At 39.4% G+C, this 16,793-nt stretch overlaps 1 long non-coding RNA gene across 2 annotated transcripts in view; it reads right to left on the minus strand.

Annotated features, from left to right (window-relative positions):
* LOC148222957 (uncharacterized) overlaps nt 1-16,793 on the minus strand; it is a 451,561-nt gene that overhangs the window by 110,636 nt on the left and 324,132 nt on the right. For both annotated transcript variants that reach the window (XR_015805067.1, XR_015805068.1), the window contains exons 7-8: nt 16,213-16,307; nt 2,388-7,725 (exon numbers count right to left, since the gene is read on the minus strand). This is a non-coding gene — a long non-coding RNA (uncharacterized LOC148222957). The remainder of the gene's footprint in view (nt 1-2,387; nt 7,726-16,212; nt 16,308-16,793) is intronic.

Below are 16,793 nucleotides of genomic sequence, written 5' to 3' on the forward strand. Positions count from 1 at the left end.
TTATGTTTTCATTTCTCACATTAGGTAGCCTGCTGGGTAGAAACTTTTCATCTTTATAATTTCCACTTAGTCCTTTATTATTATAGTCATAGTGCTGGTTCAAAAATTTTCTTGTGCTTTTTTTTTCCCAAAAGAAAAGTTTTCAATTAGAAAAAGCAACTTGCTACAGGACAAATTAGTCATTTGAGTAAAGCTTTTTTCTGTTTTGTTTTGTTTTTAAAATAAAATAAAACATAGAGCAATACATCAACTCATACACTCTCTGAAATACTTTAACTGAGTATTGCCACTTGTAGAAAAAAGACTATAATGACTATAAGGTCAAGTTAAATCCAAGCCTGGAAATTCAATAGAGTAATAAGGGAAAGCTGGAATCAAATCTAGCTCCTTCCCAAATCACCAATCTTTATTGTGTGCACTGCTAACCAGTGGTGCCTTTTTTGTGTGTTTTCTTTTCCCTTTGAGGATTTAAGTCAAAACTGCAATATCTGACATGCTCTGGGTGCTGTTGTCCTTTTTATTGTACCACTCTATATTTTAATTTGTTGAAACTACCTCCTTTTTTCCTTGCATTACAACAGCAATTCCTCTGCAGGCTTCCAATCCCTCAGTGCATCCCACCATGGAACAGACTGCAGTGTCCCATTTGTCACTGAAATCCCCATAGCCTTTTCTTTATTCAAGAAAGCTTTTTGGTAAACATTTCAAAGAACAACAGATTAAGACATCTGAAACATGGACTCCTCATGCTGTAAAAAGACATTTTTTATTTCAAAGCAATTTTTTTGGTGGATTAAATAAAATACCTTCCTAGGCTATTTTTTTTAAAAAGTAATTACTTATTAATCTATAGCATTTCATGTCAAAGCAGATGTCAAAGAAGCAGTAACATTTAAATATGTAGCAGGCAGCTCCCATGCTCACACTGGAAGGTACAGGAAACGCCCCTAAATTCATAACCATTTTGGAGCTCTGCAGGATTACAAACAAGGGAGATGTAAACCCATTTCTTGGGAGCTGCGGGTTTCCACGAACACGACTGAAAGAGCTCACATGGTCCAGCACTACCACAAATGGACTTGATAACAGGGAAATTAGCATATACCAGTTCCTTAAAGAAGGGAAAAACACCCGGCCAGTTTCAAACCTCACAATAGCATTTCCTGGGTCGTTGTCTGGTTCTGAGGGAGACACTGCAGCATCACTGCTTGGCAACACCAACATAGGGATTTATCTGAGGCCATGCTCTATCACTTCATGAGGCCTGTCCAAGGTCAGCTTCAGGACAAGACACCATAAAAACTCATTCTCTTACTCTGCTTTTTAAGCTTCAGGTATATTTCTCTAAGTGCTACAATAGCAAGTCACTAGAAAAAGAGAAATTCAGATAGAGAAACAGCATTTATTCTGGTCCTTCAGTGACCATGAGGATGGGTACTGTGACCTGCATTAAATAAGATCACTGCCTGCATGAAGGCGTTGTACAGAACTGTACTGTTGTACAGATGGACTTTATTTTCTTGGCTCTCTTAGACATGGCTGAGTTAAACATGACAGAGAAAAAAACACCCAGCAAAGGGCCATTGCAACAGCTTGCCTTAACCAGTAACTCCTGGAAGAACTGACAGGAACCTCATTCAGTCAAAATCACAGAGCAGTTTCTAAAACTTGGGAAATGCAGACTCTTCATTTCCCTGGTTATACACCATACATTTGGGCATATTAATAAAAGCTTTCCAGACCAATAGAATGGTTTGTCTCTAAGTGCTATAGTTTTTGACCTTTTAAACAATTGTACCAATTTTTGATCACCTGCCAATCCATTGCTTTTCTGCAGAGACACTAATAAATTTACTAAAATTAAATTTCTTTTATGCAATGTATATTTGAGAAAAACAAACAGAAATTATTTCTGACTCAGTTTTAATAAGTGCTTTCTAGAATCCAACTTCTGACACAAATTAATTCAGCTCTGAGAGTTACATAAAAACAAATTAATTCAACTCAGAGCTTGAGCATCCTGAACTCACCACAGCCTGTTTATAAACCTAAAATCGAAATTATTTCTGACAATAATTTTAATAATCAGCAAGAGATGCATCACCATAATAAATTGCCAAATTACTGCACTTAAACCTGTGAGATGAAATGGAATGTGAAGAATCTCTTGTCCCATCAATCTTGTTTCTCTGAAGTCTACCCTTTTTTGTTCCAAAGGCGTCTTGCTTACAAGAGTATTTTTTATTTATCTGGTTTGCTTTCTAACTGATTTTTGTTGAATGACGTCAGGCTCTGCTTCCGATCCCCAGTCTGTGTCTCCTGAAGGAATCCCACTCTCCTGCTGAACACCCTTCTTAAACCCGGCTTTGGGCAGCGCTGCTACTTACCAAGTTCACAACCACTCTGCTCAACACAAGCTCTTTGAGATTGTCCCCTCAGAAAGGTATTTTTTGTCATTCCCTGTGCTCCAGGTTTCTGATCAGACCTTCAGATTCTCCTGGGTTTGTAACCTTTGAAGCCTTGTGTTGTAGTTTTGAGGTTCAAGTGCTGGCATATGTGCACACCTCGTCCCACTCCCATTTAGCTCCACAAATACTTTTTCCCTTTTTTCTTGCGCAACCAGGGCCATGTACAGCTTATACTGGTCCTGTAAGGGAGAAGATGGAGCTCAGTGCCTGGTTTGTGAATGCAGACTAAGAACTAAACAGACACTGCTGAGCAATACTTGACCAGTGCCTAATGAGTGACTCTCCCTGAGGGAAGAGGACAGCAGAAAGAGGCTGCAGGATTTTCACTGCCTCTGAGGACTTACATCAACATGAAAAAAGCATTTTACAAAGGTCTCAGGGAAGAAAATACCAACAGATTTGATAAACACACCAATGCACTGGACTTCAACACAATGAAACAGACTGTTTTCTGCAGCATTTGCTGGAGGCTTTGCAGGATGTTTATTAAAAAACACAGATTAGATTAATTATATGAGATCAGCAGAGTTAGGAAAGAGTTTGCTGAAATATGTTATAAAGTTAGTTCTTGAGTGTGGGAATCAAACCAACTGAGATAGGGGGCATAAATCTGAGACCCTGGGAGGCTGGGCACTGCAATGATGCTAATTAGCTCATTCCAAAGTAAATCTTATTCGTAAGCCCTAATTCTCTGTTGGTTTGAGACCTTTGACATCTGAGGTCAGGTCCCTGTCCTGCGTTCAGGATTGGATACCTTGCCCTCAGGAATCCCTAAGTATTGTTAACCTGACCCCTCCCCCTGGTCTTTGGATGCTGCCTCTCAGGCCGCATGGTTACGGATGGATTAAAGGATATCTCAGGCACACCATTGTACCCGTCCTGTTTTCATAAGCCACACTGTAATCTGGTTAAGCCAGTAAGGTTGTCGCAAGGGGAAACCCACCCCCTCACCATTGCAACACTTAAGATAACATTTTGTTAGCCTCTGTTATAGAATCAAAACCAAAAAAAGAGTTTTGAATCCATAAATCTGGTTTATGAAGTCCCTGCCTTCCCCACTCATTCCATCTCTTAATCTGTAGTTCAGTGCACTCCAACTGCGCTGAGATAATTTATTACAGGCCTGTGTTATAAATCAAAGAATGAATAAATTCAAGGGAGCAAATGCCATATCCTATACAAACTGGTAGATGGGATAAGTCTAAACTAAATGTGTTAGGGCAGATATCTGAATCAGTCACACAAACCACTCTATCTTGCATTGTGTAACACTGAAAATCAGCCACAATATAGAAACTGTGGGTATCAGACAAACCAGGAACATCCCTGGGCTCAAACCACAAATCATGCTGTTGAGATGTGCAAAGAAAACAATACAGCGATGGGTAGTAGAGTCTCACATTGCTCTGAGCCGACCATAAAGCTGAGACATCTGCAATTTATAAAGCCAAATTGCCAGTCTTAGAACATACTAACTGCGTAATGGCTTTTCCATACAAGGAATAAATAACTAAGAAAATTTAATAAATCAGTATTTACTTGATTTATATAGATTAAATCATGGTATTAGCATAGCTCATGATAAACTGAATGGTTATGACTGCAAATGGTTGCAAGATCCATTAAAACCATGTAACAGACATTCAGTGCAGTAAGATTTGCAGAATGTGCCTCGAACATCTCTACAATGGATAAAAATATGCTCTCCAAATCTCCTTTGGGAGACCAGAAAAGATTGCAGGCCTTCTCAGGTCCCAAGGCCCTGACATAACAAAAGCTTTTCAGATGAAATTTCCAGTTCGTCCTAGGAAACAGACTATTCCCCAGGCTACAGGGCAAGGGAAAACCCCATGTGGTCCTTACCAAAGAGATGAGAGAAACACAACAGCGAGCGCAAAATCTTCTTCCTTTGCAGGGAATTGGGTATCAGCAAGACACAGCAGAATATTGTTCCAGATGCAGTTAAGATCTGAAAAGCTTCAGAGTTCCTGCTCACTAGTGTCTTCAGTTGTGGATAGTCACTAATTGCACCCCATTTACTATGGAATAGACATCTGTATGCATCCTGTGGGTGGAGGAAAAGCTAAGAAACTTCATCTTCAAATTCACATCAAAAAGATTTTAAAATTACATTGGGCTTTTTTAACACTTTTTTAACCTTTGATCCAGCACAGGAAAATCACCCTGTTTTCTATACATTTTGTGGGATATCTTGATTATATTTGGCAAATTAGTTGTTTTTTCCCTCTTCTAGTGTCACATCTGCCTCAGCTCCATCATCCACTTCCACTGTAATTGAAGAAATAATTTTATTAGTCACTAATTGATTGCCATACATATTTGCTTTCAGACTGAATTCCCAAGCCACACTGGCTGAGTCCCCAGTTTTAGACTGAGAACACTTGAGATCTTGTCTCAATTAGCCCAGCTGTAACTGTCAAATCTTTTGATTCCCAACCTGTAGGGTACCATAGCAATATTGGGATTTATTTCACAATTTTTCCATCTCTGAATTAATGCTCTTCACGTGACAGGATTCTCCCTGATCATCTCAGGTTTCCGTGTGCACAACCAAGATGAAAATCCACATTTAAACATTTTCATTCAACTCTTGTCACTGAAATTTATGGTCATTTCACAGCATTAGATACAGAGCCATTTCCACTCCCTTCATAATCAGTAACAGACACTGGAATTTGAAAACGCTGATAAAATGCCTTCATGACATCCCTCCGGCCCTGGAGTGCTGTGTGTAGTTTTGGTTTTCCCTTTACAAACTGCACGTGTTCTGTAAGCTGGTTGTTCTTGATAAGTCGACTTTTGCCATCAGCAGGAGATGGGGACAAAATTAACTTGTGGTTCAAGTTAAAAGCATGGAGAACATTTATTGATCTCTTACCAAGCACTATTATGGGCAAAACTGATTTGACTGGGTGAAAACTGGTTTATTTCCAATGGGTACAGAGATCAATGATGAGTAACAAATCACTTTATCTGCCTCCTGCCCCAGGCTCATCTTCATGTCTCCCTCCCTGACTCCTATCCTATCCCAATGGCACAGGGGTGGGGAATGGGGGAGATGGGCACCCACAACAGTCCCACTCTTTAGTTCTTTCCTCCTCACTTTCCCCTCGCCTCACTGGGATGTCCCCACATCACAAAGAAATCTCTGATGGAAGCCCCCAGTCCCCCACTGCCCCCAGGCACAGGCAGCCCAAAAAACACCTTTATTTTGAAAGACATTTTTACAAGTTCTGTATTTATCCCACAGCATTTCAAGTCTAAGATATAGAGGAAATGTAAACAGGAGGGGTTTGATATACTGAAGCACTCAGCCAGTCCTGTAAGTCCTGCATAGGACCAGATCTGTGAGCACTGCTCTGTTCCTCCCTAGACCAAGATGAGAAATGAAAACATGCCACTGTTTATCTTAGAAAGTGTACCAAAGTACAGTCCACAATTTCTTGGCTGTCCATGCTCCCCGGGGACAGCTATGGTCCCATTGATGCTTCTGTCACAGTAAACGCCACTACAGGAGCCCTTGGAGAAAGGCCAGGGTGCATTTAAAGAAACTGCAGTAGCCACACCCCAGAGATACATTTTAAGAGCCTTTTATCAGAATTCTTTTTTCAGCAAAAAACCCCTGAACTTGGTGCTTTTCATATCCCTTCATATATTTCCTCATTAGTCATCCCACAGGTTCCTCTGACCATGAGCTGATATCTGTGTGTTTGCCCTAAAAAACATTTTCATTTTCAACCACCAGTGATTTGAGTGTTACTCACTGGACTAGCATTGTAGTTGCTCTAGGTATTTGCACTGCAGGATGACTCGCAGAGCAACATATTGTCTGAAGGTGGACAATTGAATGACCACTTTCAGTTACCTGCAAACAAGACCAGTTCTGTGAGCTGGTTCCAGTGAAGCCACTCATGTCAGGGGGTGGAACCAGCTAGTCATTAAGTTCCTTTCCAACCCAACCCATTCTATGATAATGCACAGAAATCCCAAGGGCAAGCAGAGCCCATTGCAGTGGGGGAAAATCAATACTTCAGGCTTAGCTGGTGAGAGCCACTTCTGTTCCAGAGTAACTTGAATCCTTTTTGGGACATTTGCAGTCGGGGCAGCGTCTCTCTGTGCAAAGAAAGAGCACCAGGCAACCGACTTTGACAGGGACAGGGTAAAATACCGTTATAGATTTTGAAGATATTTTCCCCTCACCCAAATATCACATGTGCGCAGTCCTTTGTAAGATTAGCTGCTGTCCATGTCCCAAAGTACTTTTTAAAGTAGTGGCATGGAGCACTTGTTCCTTTCCAGTGAGACTATACACAGGACACTCTGATTTAGAACCAACTGAATAGAAGACCAAGTTTAGCACTCATTTTTTACCCAGCCTTCCACCTTCAGGAGTAGAGTCCAGAAGATGCTGTGATGGTAATCTAGTGCACAAGTGCTTAAAGCACGCCAGCTACAACACAACCTTGAACTGGCAAAAGCTTTGAAATTAATTAAACATTATCCTACAAGTAAGATACTCAAAATACCACCACAACTTTGTTAACTCCAGTGACAGGTTTCATTAGGCTACAAACTAAGGTAATTGTGTTCCTTCAAAAGCGGAGACAACTCAGAGAAACACTGAACAGTAATTAAAGGAGCTTGCTGGGAAATCTCCCCTCAATGCACTGTATCCTTGCATCATGGGGTCTTTAATCGGGGTGTCCTCCCTTTTCAGCAACCTCAAGAGCCTTTCTGTGCTGGAATACACAGCCACTCGGCCGCTCTGGGCCCATCAAAACAGATTTTCTACCTTCTCTGAGGTCTGGCTTGCATTTCTCTTCCTGCTTTTTCCCAAAGTCACCACACTAGCAGGGTCATTGGCTTCTCTCGTGCTCAGACAGCAAGGTGTCTTTACACACATCTGGAGCCTGGCAAACCTCTCAAGGAAGGATAATTTATGGTGCTGAGGAAGGAGCACTCCTATCCCAGCTCATCTCCACCAGCAGTAGCCAGGATAGTGCTCTGCCACCAGGCAGCTGAGTTCCTTTTCTGTTATCAAACCCTGTTAGAGACGCAGAGCCTTCTCTGGTAGGGCTCAGTCTACACATAGCAGGTAAATCCCCTGCACTCCTCTCCCCACTGAAGCTCTGCCGTTCCTCAGAAGAATTCCATGACAACAGGGGAGTCATCAGCTGGTGCTGAGCAGTGCTGAGGGGTGCTGGAGCTGTCCAGATGAGCTTGCAGAGAGCTTTACCTAAAAGGAATGAGACAGACAGATGGCAGGGACTGTCCAGCCCAGGGTGTCAAATCCCAGTTCTGGTTCTGCTTGCTGTCTGGGACCAGGGCATTAGCTCCACTGGAAGGGAAATAAATCAGATAATATCAGACCCATGAATTCCTGGAAGAGGTTATAAGGGAGATTCTGGAGTTTCCTTCCACAGAAAGAACAGATCAATAAAGTCAAATAGCACTCTTTTATTTTGGCTTTCTTCACAAAGCAGCAGATCTTTTCTTGAGGTGCCTCTTTCTACATGTTTATTTATATGTGATACCAAGCTAACCAAATATCAACTACTAAAATGTGAATCTTACCTTCATCTGAATGTATTTTCATCTAACATTTTCATCTGCATTTTCATTTCTCAATTCAAGGGAAACAGTCAGCAATGTTATTTAAGAATGGAGTTAAGTGAAAAAGCTTCACTTGCTTCTCTGATTTTTCTCCTCAGCAGTGTTTCCTCAAGGATATGGTGTATGCAATAATTAAATAATTAACCATTTAAAGACAATTTTCTGCTTAAATGACCATGGATTATATGTAACAGTCTTCTGCGTTTGGTTAGAGGTGAAATATAAATCTAGAGAGAAAAACATCTTAAAGGAACAGGATGACATAATTAGTACCATCCTATAGATCTTGTAGCCTCATGAAGGGTTTTACAGAAAAGAGTTGTGGAATCTTATTCTGGGATTTCTTTTTCAAAGACTGATTCAACCAGGCAGCATCACCAACTTTTATAGACCAGTGCTGCTCTGCAGACATCAATGGAAACATATCTTCTCTGTTCCTAAAATGAAAGAAGTGATAACTCCAAGAACCTACAGGACCTTTTATTTGAAGTGAAATGTCAACTCTCCTATTACCTTCACAAAATCCCTTCAAAAATTAATTCAAATTTAACAGGATTATAATACTCATTTCAGACCTCATTAGGAAAATTTCACTAACATTATTAGTGATATTTACAGCTGATATTCAGCTTAATATTTTGTTAATTCAGCTTAAATAAAATTAGGGTTTGTGGTCAGTTCTGGGAAGGTCTTGGATATTTTCTAAACAGATCCTTCCAGATGAATTTTATAAATGTAAAAAATCACTGGGTTTAAAAGCTATCAGAACAAAAAAATACAACGTTTGGGTTTACTTACCTTTAAATATAGTTCACTTCCTACAAAGGCCTTACATAGAGAGAGTCAGGAAAAATTTCATTTAATAACCTGTGATCCAGTATATGTGAAATTAGATATATCCCTTCCCATTCTTTCATCCAATTTATTCTAAACAATCATTCTATAGCTATTATATTTTTAGGTTATATAAACAGAGAAACAAGTCAAAAGGCAGAGTTCTTTGTCCCTAACAACAATAACAAAACCACTACAAAACCCCCAAAGTGTTCTGATCTCCCAAATGATCACAAGTAAAACTGCAAATAACAACTTCCTTAATGTGCTTTTCACCAGTTGTTCTGTATGCTTTGTACATTCAGTTTGCAGCCATTTCTTAATCTCACAGGCTAATATGATCCGCTTTTCATTCTGTATCACCAGGCATATCTTATGATCACAAATTACTCTGCCACATCATTAACACCAAATGTTCCAATACGGTAAAATTACCTTGTCTTTAGTCTCTACTTTTTAATCAGCAAACGAGGTCAGCTTGACCTTCTGGGGTACCTAAAGCCCTTCTGTATTCACTTGTATCAGGAAATAAGTCTAATTTTTTACTTCTGAAAATCTTAAACTCCTCCATGGAGTCACTGAGTGGATCTCTGTGCTCACTGCAACACTTAAACAGGCTGCAGCTTTAGAGTTCATTTTGTTTTCAGTACCATTATTCCTCTATTAAATGAAAGGTTGTTTGCTAAAGCAAATGAGACAATCCTGTTGGTGACATATGAGTTTTAGGTCTGTTTTGTCTTTCTGACTGCAGGGGTGCAGGGTAGGACAATTTTGCTGCTTCAAGCACCATGAAGCACTTTCCATCATGAAGCAACAGGTCTTTCTAGGGAAAAAAAAGGGTATTTTTGAGCATACTGCCCATAATTTTTTCACTGCCAGATATAAGGACTTCATGTTTCTCTAATTATTTAAATTTTTTTGTTGTGGAGTCCTGATATTTGTCATCCACAAGCAAATGGAGGTGATACAATTGTGAAAAGGCACATCTGCTATTAGCAACTGTAACAAGAAAGACCAACACTCATTAGGTCTATTTTTTTTAAGCTGGTATTTGTTAAACCAAGGTTAGGAAAAGAAATTGCAAGATAGGAACTCTCAAGTGTTGAAATCCTTCAAAATATCCCTCAGGAGGCTATTCTGGGATCCCAGTGTCCCAAGGTAGAGAAATGGTCATAAGGTTTACTAGGACATCCAGCCTTAATGGAATAAACACCAGTTGGAAAACTTTGGTATTTTCACCATCTTTCTGTTTAAAAGGCTCTTTTCTCACCCTACAACCACATTACCAATTAAGCTGGTGAAGTCTGACCATACATTTTCACATCTTTGGTCCTGTTTGATAGAGCTCCTGGTATTCATTTATATTTTTTAGGTTTGGATATCATGAGTGATTCCCTGTCAGCATGCAATACAACTCCTTCACTTGAATTCTGCTCCTCCCCCTCCAACATTCATGATTCCACCTGAAATGGTTGTTATTCCCTAAATTAACAGCCTTGAATTGTGTATTACTGAACTACATCCTGTTTAAATTATTCCAGTCATTTAATTTCAACAATTTTCTTCTCAGAAAAGCATAGAAATACATGAAAGGAAATCCCTGACTGCCCATTACAGTCATTCATAACATTATCATGCAAGGTAGGTCAGCCATAAATTAAATCTGTGCTGAATTTTAGGATCCTTGAATCATGGAATGGTTTGGGTTGGAATGACCTTAAAGCACCTTCAGTGACACCTCCTGCCATAGGCAGGGACACCTTCCACTATCCCAGGCTGCTCCAAGCCCCAATGTCCAACCTGGCCTTGGACACTGTCTGGGATTCAGGGGCAGCCACAGCTTCTCTGGGCACCCTGTGCCAGGGCCTCGCCAAGCCTCACAAAGAGCAGCTCCTTCCCAATATCAAATCTGACAGTGGAAAGCCATTCTCCTTGTTCTGCCACTCCAGTTCCTGTTGAAGGGTCCTCCTCCAGCTTCCCTGTAGGCCCTTAAGATCCTGGGAGGTGCAGGAGGTCTCCACGCAACCTTCTCTTCTCCAGGCTGAATTCTGTCTCAGTTTCTGTTTATGTCAGGTTTTTAAGTCTCCTCCGCAGTAGGGCTTGGATGATGATTGAGGTTGCAATCAAATACAAATGCAAATTCCTGATGGGACAGAAATTGTATCTTTATTCATGCTTAGAAATGGCAGAACAACATGAGATATTTGCAACATGAAGGGAGTTTTTGGAGGACTAGTATCATCAATCCAAAATATATGTCCAAATTGGAAGATCTACCCCTGCCTTAATTACAACATCATTGCCTAGATGCCATACTTGGCTGGGTGGTGTTACTGAGCCATCTTTCAAGCCTTGGGAGCAGCAGACTCAAGGTGAGTACAGAATGCTATGACTTTCATTTAGCATTCTGTACTTGAACAAAAATTTAAAGGTCATCTCTTCAGCTTCTCTGGGAAAAGACTGATCACTGCACAACTTGAGGCATCCTGGAACAAATAGAAGCAACTTAATGTTGACAAGTTCATTTCTCTTTTGGCAAATTCTACCAATGAAAATGTACCAATAAAGGGGATTGTTTTTTAAAGTAAGCCTACATGTTTTGATTTTCGGCTAGGATGAGTTTTGTTCATACCCAGTGACAGCAAAGAATTTAAGTGCCAAAGAATTTAAATGTTGATTTTTAGCTGTGAAAAATAAAGTTACATCACTTTGGAATCTGAAAACAGCATTTCTTGTTTGGCTGCCGGGTTTGGAGAGAAAGCAGTGAACCCATGGCAAACCCAAGAACCCCAAGTCCTACCAGGGTTAGGATTGACATCAAAGATAGATTCAGTCATAAAGCTAAATGATTTTGTGATTTGAAATTCCTTGGTTATCTCCTGTTCACTTTTCTCTTGGATTTGCTCTGGAGCATGAAGTATCACCATCCCTGAGTCATGTAAAAAGAATGACATTTCTTAAAACTCCAGATAAAAGCATTTTCTTTGCAATTCTAACAAAAATATCTGGATATGTTCCTGACAAGATTCATTACTGAGATTTCTATCTGTTTATCACTGGTTTAAAAAAAAAAAGAACTCACAAACAATATAAATGAAAATTATGATTGCTTTTTAGTTGTAGACTGCCTGTAAAATATCTGTGAACCTTGCAAAGAAATTCTTTAGTAGTCCTTAAAACTCTTTAAAATACCCCTTTTTGGCATTTGACATTTTTCTTTTCTCATTTCTGATGTATATATGCGTTTGTTCCAAAAATGAATGCCTGTTTCAAAGAACACAAATGCTAAGCAGGCTTGGATTGACTCAAAAGAGCCCATATTGCTGAAGAAAAAGAAATCTCCATTCCATTGGCAAGTTAGACTTTGTGAAGGAACTGGAATATGGAGCTGTCTGACTAGGAGAAAGGAAGATGGATGACTTCCTGAATTAAATGCTTGAAACCTACATCTGCTCAAAAGGGAATATAATCAATTTGGGAAAGAGTTGCCTTCAACACTGGGAGAGCTTTATCATAAATAGTAGATTGCATTTGAACTTTACTTGAGTGTTTTAATGGTATTATTAGAGCTTAACCTTCAAAATGAATAACAGTTTATTTGTGCAGTTACTCAGGGAAACAGGTTGAGATACCCACTTTAAAAAATATTCTATCCTGTTCTTTACACCCCACTTTTTCCTCTTTATTATTAGCCCGGTTTATTACTCATCTAATTTGCCCCTCTTTATGCCCAGAGGCAGCAAGGCGGCACCTGAAGAGCAAACATGAGCTCAGATTCCCCTCTGCAGATGAGGAGCTCCAGAGGGACTATCAGGGAAGAGCTTGTGGAACTTCCAACCTTCCCCTGCTTATCCAGAGTATTTAGGAAGGAACCCAGGTGCTCCAGGGGATGTCCTTGAAGGTCACACCCTAAGAGAAGGAGCTCTGTCTTGGAATGGGATCATTCATTTCAACCCTCAGTTTGGTGATTCCTGAGGGCTCAGAACTTCCACTCTGTAAATTCAATTAAGATCTGGCACTAAGCCTTTACAGAAGGAAACATATCCAGGATATCAGATTCAAATGGCAATCCCAGCCATGAGGTCACAAGCAGTTCAGAGCACTATAGTTATTTGTAATTTTTTTGCGTATTTCAGCTGAAATTTTTCTGATTTTTTTTTCTGTATTTCAGATGTAACACTGGCCAGAAGGTGAGATACAGGAATTAAAGGTTGTTGCTCTTACTTAAGTTCTGCAGAACTTACACTGCTTTACAAACATCCAGTCTGAAAAATTCCATGTTACTTATAGCCAGCATTCACCCACATATGGGTTTTTCATACTGTTGATGGGGTTTTTAATAGAATAAAATTTATCAAATAATTTAATTGCCCAAATTCAAAATCCATCCATATTTTGAAGCCATTTAAATATCTCTCTGAATAATCCAGCTCTGGATTTCACTTCTATAAGGTCTACATCTCATTTGCTAACAACATCAAGTACAGAAAATAAATCTAGGCGATTATTTCCTTTTTGAACTTGGCATGTGTGCATGTATTAGCTTCCAAAACCCATGCCTTAGTTCTTTGCTTCAGAAACAGAGATCTAGATCAGAAACAACAGGTTTCTTACAGAGCAACAAATATTAAATTAATAAAAATTACTAATTTTTAAAATATTTTCCCATTGTGCTTAAATATTTTCATGTTCAGTACAAGTCATACTTAAATTACTTTAAGCACAGTTATGTTAATACCTATGGAAGTAGCATTGGTGTCAAATCAATGACAGGAAGAAGTCATGCAGGAAAAAAAATGAAGAGCTAAATTAAGACAGACAAATTTTTTGTTCACCAAATGCTCTAAAACACTTCATTAAATATGCAGCAGAAAACAACAAATTTCTGTAATCATAAAATAAGATGCAATTTCTAGGCCTCCTAAAAGTCAGAGCATTATTTTTTATTTAAAATACCATCAATTTGCACTGAAACAATACATTTGTAAAATCCATGGTTCTCATACTTTCATGAAGAGCTTCCCCTGGCCTCAGGATAACAGCATTTGCATAGTTTGCCGATTTTTCACATCCACGTTTTTATTTGATTTTTTGGAAAAAAAAAAAAAAAAAAAAAAAAAAAGCAATACACTGTGAGAAACACCAGACTAGAGGGAAGGGCTTCATCCATTGAAAAGGGGGAATTTCTTGGGGAATTTTCCTCCACTTTACAGCAGACCTTTCAAGGATCCCTGGGAATATTTCATGTGTCCCTTTCTTTGACCATATTCTCCTAAGTTTCATCTCATTGTGTAGGAAAATGAATCCTGCTGTGCTGCTGAGCAGGCTGGAGCATCACTCCATTGTCAGGGAGTGCTTTACACAGTGTGTGCTTAACTCTGGCCTTCGAAGAGTCAGTGCTAGAACAAACCGGCTGAAGAGAATCCTCTGAAAGTTTCAGAGGCAAAAAGACTTTCTCACACCTCTTGGAAAAGCAGTAAGGATAATCCAAGAGATAATTATGGAATACCTGAAGTCCATTCTCTCAGGATGACAGCCTGAGCCTGGGACCTACAGAGCCCATTCACACCACTGCTCTCAGACACAAAATCTGGCTCTTGATGAATTTCATAATAATATTTAAAGTGAGAGTGGAACTGGAGGTGAGAACATTCATCATCACCCAGTTACAGTGTGGTAGTGGGGAAAGAAAAAGTGGAAGATGTAACCAGACACCCCTGAAAGTCCTGCAGTGGCTGTGTAACTGTGTGACATTATTAGAAAGATGCCTACAGTGAGGAATGGAACTAATTAAGGAACCATAAAACCATGGATAAAAAGTTCCTGGTTAAGTATAATTGGTAGTTAAAATCTAATTTGAAAGGTTAACAAGCTCTTGAAAATTGTTGAATCAAGTGCAGACTGATGTTTTTTATATAATTATATATGGCTAACAGATAGTATAGTCCTTTTTATTATATTGTCAGCTATTAGATTTTTACTTCTAAGGCAAATAACTGAATTTTACTAAAGATATGTGTGGTTATTTTAAAAGATTTTTCAGTTTTCTGAAAACTGTATTGATGAAATGCATAATATTTACTATTTATAAAAATCTGAAAGGCAAGATTTAGATAAGAATTCAGAATATTTCACTCCCCCTTATAAAATAACTGTATTTTAGATCTTAATTAAAGGCTTGATTTGGCTTTATGAATAACATAACTTTAAATATGTAAATATCTTTTCAGACAGACTGAGAATTAGAAGGTTAGGAAAAGAAAGCTGCAGGGAAAAAACTACTCTTAATTCAATAATTTTAGTTGAAAAAAAGCCAGTGAAAAATTAAATTTAATGTGCCAGATAATATCTCAGATACACCAATTCAGAAAGATGAGGAGAGAGGTGATTACCTCAGCCCTAAACCCTGAAGTGTATATCTTATAACTACTTTATCTGGGTTCTGAAAATACTTGAATTAAAAACCATTACTTACTTTGGCATTTTTAAAACAGATCTTCATATAAGATTCAGAGTTCTGGCTCCTGTTGTGCTACTGCCACTACTGAATTCTACAAACTTCTCACATATCAACCCGAAATTTTAGAGAGTTCAGGATTCACAGATGAAGTATTACAATAACAAGGTATATCTCTCATTACAGTCAATGAGATTTCAGTATCTGAGGGCACCTCCATGGAAGCAGAGAGGGACTTTCCATCAGTGTCTTAGGAACTGCAGTGATGTGGTAAGGGGAAATGGCTTCTCACTGCCAGAGGGCAGGGTCAGATGGGATATTGGGAAGGAATTGTTCCCTGGGAGGGCAGTGAGGCCCTGGCACAGGGTGCCCAGAGCAGCTGTGGCTGCCCGTGGATACCTGGAAGTGTCCAAGGCCAGGTTGGATGGAGCTTTGAGTATCCTGGAAAAGTGGAAGGTGTCCCTGCCCATGGCAGGGGGACTGGGAGGAATGGGATGAGCTTTAAGGTCCTTTCCAACCCAAACCTTTCTGTGATTCTGTAATTCTATGATTTACTAAGAAAGAGAGTCCTTGAATTTATTCTTATAAGTATCAGAAACATTGATTTAGTCCAAACTCAATTTGGAATTTTTAGCAAGCTGGACTCATCACGGCATCTCACTCCACCCCTTGCCATGGGCCACGACATCTTCCACTAGACTGGATTGCTCTAGTCCTTACAAAGATAAGAAGTAGGACATGAATCACTTCTTTTGTATCAGTGTTCATCTCATCTAAATTTAGCAATTGAAAAGGTAAGCACCTCCTTGTTAAGATTACCATGTAATCACAGGGACTGAATGCCCGTCACCTCCCACGGTCCTTCCGAGGTGCCTGCTTGAATTCATCAGAAACAGCAGAAATCCAAACAGCTTCTGAATAAAACACATTTAAAACAGTTCAGTCAGATAAAGAAGGATATTATCCACACTTAAGAGCAGCCTCACAAAGTCAGAGCAAATGTGTCCATATTCCCCATACTCATAAATATCAGTTTCCTTGGGCAGGGAACAGAAAGCAACACTTCCACAAACACCCTCCTAGCTGTGCTTTCATTTCAAATTCTGCAGGCTAATGCTCATCCCTAGCAATAACTAAAGGCTCTGCTGCCATGGTCTGTGAAGAATCCAGGAATGGCTGTTGGCAAGGGCATAAAAATGGATAGCCTGAGCTTGATGGCTCTTGAAATAATCACACTGCTTCAGCTGGTGTAGGAAATGAGGGATGGGAAATGCTCCTTCTGTGAGCTGAGAGTAAATAACTGACCTGGACAAGTTCAGGTGTCCTGCAGTCTCAATTTAGTGAATTCACTGTATCCTTGACTAGAGTGAAATAAATAAAACATTGCACTTTCTCACTTG

The sequence above is a fragment of the Sturnus vulgaris genome, chromosome 8 (genome assembly GCF_052056855.1).
Source record: "Sturnus vulgaris isolate bStuVul1 chromosome 8, bStuVul1.hap1, whole genome shotgun sequence".
Classification (NCBI taxonomy): Eukaryota; Metazoa; Chordata; class Aves; order Passeriformes; family Sturnidae; genus Sturnus; species Sturnus vulgaris.